Source organism: Triticum urartu, chromosome 6A (assembly GCF_056163025.1).
Source record: "Triticum urartu cultivar PI428250 chromosome 6A, HENAU_Tu73, whole genome shotgun sequence".
Classification (NCBI taxonomy): Eukaryota; Viridiplantae; Streptophyta; class Magnoliopsida; order Poales; family Poaceae; genus Triticum; species Triticum urartu.
The window spans coordinates 48,343,719-48,350,089 of NC_141878.1; the positions used below are offsets into that span (position 1 = coordinate 48,343,719).

Genomic DNA, 6,371 nt, shown 5'->3' on the forward strand with positions numbered 1-6,371 from the left:
TGAATTAGAAACATGTTCATCATTTCAGGTATGTTCACGAGTTTTAAAAAATGTCATGATTTTCGCAAATTGTTCATGCTTTCACGAAAATGAGAGTGATAGTGTCTCTCGGTGATGCAGCAAAATGTGGTCATGGCCGTTGGAGATTATGATTTTTTTTTTTGCTCCTGTTGCAGCGCATAACCATTTTGCTAGTGTTTTACTAATATATGGTAGATATACTTGTGAAAATCATACATAAATATCGCATATATATAATCTCTAATTTCATATAATCCACATGGCAATACCAAAATCAATTTTCATATGTCTCAATCACATTTATTTCAGGGAACATGTCCTTGTACATCATCAGCTAGATCCATCTGTTTGTTGGAGGGGTGTACTCTGCTTATTAGCGTATATGCATATTGTGCACTCACACCCAAAGGGAACACACTTGGCACTGGCGTTGCACGCGCAGTTTGGAGGGCAGTGAAACTTCAAGAGCTCTTGACCCACTTGATTCTGGCATTCACTTAAATCACAATCATGACCACCGGGCTGTGGGATGACCTTTCTCTTGCAATCTTTATATGATGTCGCACCTGCAAGATATCAGCATGAAAAGAACACGGGTCACACATCATGGCCATAATTTGATAAATGAGTTTGTGAGATATGCACTATAGAGAAGAAAATGGGCACCATATGTTAGCAGAAGGAAGCCGAGGACCAGGAGTTGCGTCACAGTACTTCTCCTCATTTTCGCCGTATATGGCGTTGATATCTACTGTTGTTGGTGATTATGAAACTTTAGAGTAGTGAAGGAGAACAAATAAGATGGCAATCCTTTTATAGAGGACTTCATATCAATACCATTACCATTATTTGGAAAGGCATTTATTAGTGGATACTGTATACCAAAAAAATTATGGAGTATCAAATAAGTAATAATTACTACCATTATTTGAAAACGCAATATTATTGGATATCAATACCATTAATATTATTTGAAAAACACATTATTATTGGATACCAATACCATTAACATTATTTTCAAACACATTATTATTGGAGTACCATTATTTTGAAACACGCTACTATCGCACAATGCACCTGCCAAGAAAAACTTACACCACCCACCCACAGCTATCGAGCCCGTTGGTGATTGAGCCCGGCCGGCACAGGCATCGCCGGGCGAGCACCACCGCAAAAGGGAATTGTGCGCGGTAATTATACACAAAGTTATCTATCTCTCTCTTTCTCTCCTTCCCTAAATATACTAAACCAAAGCTTTGTTTGGTGAAACACATGATCAATTGCATGAGGGGCAAGATGGGAGGTTGGACAGTTCCGCGTCACCCCGGTCACCACACCTCTGCCCTGCGCCAATCAAAGTGACCAAAGATGTGCAGTGAACCAGTTATACTTTTTTTCTTGAGAGTAGAAAATAAAACCACTGCAAACAAAATGCTTGACTACCATGAATCAAGTTTCTAGTAGTGAACTATTTTTGCTACCATAGTATAAACAAAATTTTGGCTTCAGAACAAAAACTGTAAGTTGGTGAACAGTATACTTAACTATCATGAACAAAAAAATATGTGAGTGTGAATACATTCTTTAAGTAGAGTGGACAAAATTTCAACATGAAAAGAAAAGGAAATAAAACTATGAAGAACGGAAGGTTGGACTGCAGCGGACAAATTTTTTCTTACTGCAATGAACCAAAATTTTAAGTGTAGTGGACACATTCTTTAAGTAGGCCAAACCAAAATTTTGCCTTCAACACCAAATTAAAATCATGATGAACAAAAACTATAACCGCGCTATGAACAACAAACTTTAGGATCTGCATGTTGTACCACGCAGCAGGCGCAATTAATGCAGACACTCCACAACCCATGACTCAACACATTTCACAAGGGCGCATCACATCAGGCCATGTCAAGAGACAGACGAGCCGAATTGGACGACATGAAAATCTCATAAATTATAAGTCTAGTGAATATGTTCTTTAAGCATGCACGTTGAGCAAATTCTTGTCCTGTAAACAAAATTAAAAATTATGGAGAACAAAATTCGACTACAATGAACAAAAATATGCATATCAAAATCATTCAAAATGTTCATACAAATATTTCAAATTAATATAAGGTTGTTGAGGTCCAAAAAACCTATTATTTAAGAAGTTGGTGCATACACAACAATAGTTGACGGGAAGTATTTTGAAATCTGAAAGTGTAAATAGTGAACTGTCTAATACATTGCCACGACCAGTAACTTGGGCCTCAGTCCGTGGGCCGAGGGACCGGCCCAGCGACTCAGTTATATAGCGTTGCGTGTGTAGGTGTGTGGGGTACGAATGAGTTGTAGCAAATCCAGATCTTCTCTCTGAGCTTCTTCTTCCCCAAGTCTCTCCCTCTCTCTGTAATCCTCCCTGTAATTCTCCTTGAACCCTTGAGATCTATGAACCATACCCTCGCCATGGCAGGGAATGCTATCTGTATCGTAGCATACATAAACGATCACTTGGCTACCACTAGGGGCCCCAGTTCCGCCGCCACAGCCAGTAGCTCCTCGACAGTTGCCGAATCAGTCGTAACTAGTAATCGTGTACGTGCAAATGCACGTATCTAAAACTGATCCTTAATTAGTTTTTACGCTGGTAATAAATCTAAACAAGAACATCACTAAATAACATATATCCTTTATTCAAAATTGTTTCCACACCCCAGAAATGCAAAGAAAACAAAATTCCAATTATCATTTGCATGCAAGCCACATATCGATCAAAGCAAATAGTGGAAAAAATATTTCAAGCACAGGAAACTTGTAGTTTTTGTATGCACAATTTTATCCGACCAAGTACAGTTTTATAATTTATAAATATAAGTCTTCACTTTCCAGATTTAAATATTAAGGAATCCTGCTACTATAGAGATCTTATTTGAAGATGAGACCATTCAAATATGTTCACACAGATTTTTTTTGTTACAGCAATATGTTCACATGGTTCACAACAAACAGCAATAACGAACTCTTTATATTAGTATTTGAATTATACATCGGAAAAATGAATTCAGGTCTATGCCTATATGATCGGCTTACAATTCCATGCATGACTCGATTCCATTGTTTGATGCTCCATCCAGCTCTAACTCTTCCATATAACAAGACATACTTTGTATCACTCTTCACATCTTCTCATTGATGGCAAAAACATGACTATTGTGGCAACTACGCCACCGCTTCATATCCAAACACAAGATGAAATGGATGGAAGATGGGAAGTACCTGTCAGCATCTCCATTACTCCCAAGATTATGCTTCCGCCTCTCTTTTCCCCCTTCTCCTGATTCTTTTTGTCAAACAAACAACATGAGTTGAAACTCAACCAAGCAAAACAGAAAAACAAAGAAAATATAAAAACATGAGTAAACCTTATATCACTTAAATGCAAATCAGGGATATCGTGGGTGCCCTGCCGCTGATTATATTGCACTTGTTGGACAGCTCAACCTGCACACCATGTGAAATTACCTAGAAGGTTCAGAGCTCTGGTGGTTCTGCAAGCAAATATCTTGTCTGGATATAATAGTTCTTGGGACAAACCTGAAAACTTTATTAGGTGCCTCTATGCACTATGAGGCCTTGCAGTTTTAGCTCGCCCCAACAGTATGGACATGGAAATCAGGTATCAACATGAAATTATGCAGGAAGATTCTATATATTTTTGTAGGTGGAAGAAGAAATTTCGATTAGTAGTTGCTACAGGTATATATGTACCGAATCATTGTACATACAGTATTATATATCAATCCAGTAAAAGTGGCGACAAGGCTATCCATATTGCAACGTTGTACAAATACTAAGATATTTGGTCAAGATAACACATCGATTCACAAAACCATGTCCCCAAAAGTGAGATCATCCTTCTGCATATTTGCACGGCAGCACATTATAGTCAGACATATAGAAGAATTATTTGCATGCTGAAATCATACCATTAGAATCCGTCAATATGAAGAAATATATACTTTTCTAATGTACTTCAATCATCAAAAGCATACTGGTTAAGAAATAGGAGTTAATCTGAAGCATGTGTCTTGTTCTTAACTTCTCTGATCTGGCTGTTGCTCACTCCTCCTTCCAGTATTATACTCTGTGTGACATCCTCTTTCAGAAACACATTCAGTCATGGGGCAGCAGCATCATGATCATAAGGCTTTGTATATTGCTAGAAAGAATCACATAACAGTCATTCATGGGGCAGCAACAGCCTGATCTGTTCAATACCAATTTGGACGCATTCACAACCTAAAAAAACACGGTTGGTGATCTGCAGGTGTGTTTGTGTAACAAGAAATACCAAGAAATGCTATCAGTACATCACAAATGAAATATTTGGTTGCTTTCTTTGACGTTGAACAATCAAATGTTTTGATGTCACCAGACATATAAGCATCTAACTTTTCACGCAATAGTAAACTTGAATAGAGACGGCGAAAATGCTTGAGCAATTAATATGTACACGAACAATACCTTGCTCAAAAGGATTTATGAGGTAACATTGGATGATAATTAAGAAAATCAAATCATCAACCTATCTGTAGGTGAACAAAATGATATGGCATCTGTAGGTGTAGGCTCGCCTCTCCTAAACTATAGCTTGGAGATGAGTTCTTATATCTGCATCAAATCACATGATAAAAGAAACCGAAACCAAAACTACGAGGAAATGCATACATGAACGTTTACCTCTATGTTTCTGGTGTAAACTTTGTAATTCCAATTCTCCGTGTCCCTTTCCTCCAATAGAGACACAATAAAGTGCCACATCCTAATTGAATCACTGACATCGTGAGAGATGGAGTGTTGTGCGGGAAAGCTACCTCCTGGGCTCTTCCCTGCATTGAAATGTCAACCCATCAAACATATAACACTGGTCTTCTATTACAAAGAAGGATTATGCTAGATTGCAGGAAGTCATAAAAGATGCAAGTTCTGCTCAAAGTAAGTAGAATTGGTTGGTGATTTTTTTCAGTAGAACATAAACTGCAGAAAATAAAGAATAATAAAACAGAGAGATTTCTTGTTCATCATAATCACCTCAATCTTCTAGAGACAGCCGGAGGCCTTATCCGCTCCGTATCCCACCCATTATGTCCACTTGATTGTTGGTGTTGCTGCGGTCAGTTGATGTGGCTGCCCTGGCGGCGGCGGCGGCCGTGGCCGTGAACTCACGGCTCAATTGCCATGAACTGCTCCTAGGAGGAAACAAAGCGGTGAATGCTGGCAGTTTCCTACGCGATCGACACATCGAACGCGGTATTTGTTCAGGGTGTGAATAGCGGTTTGGGGCTTGGGCAGCGGCTTCAGAGGGTGGATATCCCAGATCCAGCGACCCTGAAGTCGTGGAACATGGCGTTGGTGATGCTGACATCGGCTTCCTCGTCTACCCAGCAGAGGGAGACGGTGGTAGAGGGTGTGACGACGGCATACGTGTGGCAGCGGTTGAGCAGAGGACCGTCCAGTGGCCTTCCTGCGCGTAAGAAGAGGCCGGCGTCTAGAAGAGTTAATTGCACAAAAGTATCATAATTGGGACATCACATGCAAATTAGTACCATAATTTGCAAATTTTTACATGTCAGTACCAACATTGGTCCAGATTTATTTTTGCAAAAAGGTTTAAATCAAAAATCCCGAGCGAGGAGGATTCGAACCCAAGACATGCAGGACTACAGCCGCGCGCTCTAGCCAGGACGCCACGGAGACTCGCGCGACGGATATGAGGCGAGATACCTTTTATAAGCACTTTAAGACGTTGGGCAGTAAGTTGGTCTTACTGAGACTGCGCATGGCCCAAATTTTATGTCTCTTCACTCAGGCCCAATACACAGTTTTTTTTTGTTACTCGTGTATTAATTGTATTTTCTTCAATGCGCAGTTACTTGTTTCTCAAAAATAATAATTTCAATGCGCAGTTACTTGAAAAGTAGACAAAATGTATTAAAAATAATTTTGTAATCATAATAAATATTAGAAATGCATCAAAACTGTTCAAAATTTATTTAAAAAATCAACGTGTTTCTTAGAATCAACGTGTTCAAATATATTTTGAAAAAAATCGTCGATTTTCCAAAGAACCTCATTGATTTTGATAAATTCACTGGTTGTGAAGAAGTTAATTGATTTGTCAAAAAGTTCATTAATTTTGAAACAAATTCAAAATAATGCTTGTGATTAAATGCAAATTGAATGTTTTTGTAATATATCTTGATATTGTTAAAATATGATGAACATTTTCATAATGCGCGGTGCACTTTTTGTAATTTATGGTGAACATTTTCTTAATACACGATGTGTTTCAAGAACTTTTTGCCTGG

General features: G+C 38.6%; 2 long non-coding RNA genes across 3 annotated transcripts; both read right to left on the reverse strand.

Moving 5' to 3' along the window:
• Positions 1-295: 295 nt before the first annotated feature.
• Positions 296-793, reverse strand: LOC147963808 (uncharacterized). Its single transcript, XR_015609433.1, has 2 exons — positions 688-793; positions 296-587 (listed from the first exon to the last, which is right to left on the reverse strand). It is a non-coding gene; the product is annotated as an uncharacterized LOC147963808 (long non-coding RNA).
• Positions 794-2,256: 1,463 nt separating this feature from the next.
• On the reverse strand, positions 2,257-5,528 carry LOC125531767 (uncharacterized). Of its 2 annotated transcripts, XR_007293513.2 has the most exons (5): positions 5,095-5,528; positions 4,744-4,892; positions 4,528-4,674; positions 3,426-4,302; positions 2,257-3,343 (listed from the first exon to the last, which is right to left on the reverse strand). It is a non-coding gene; the product is annotated as an uncharacterized LOC125531767 (long non-coding RNA). The 2 variants fall into 2 exon arrangements; XR_015608203.1 differs by having other exon boundaries at positions 3,426-4,674.
• Positions 5,529-6,371: the final 843 nt, after the last annotated feature.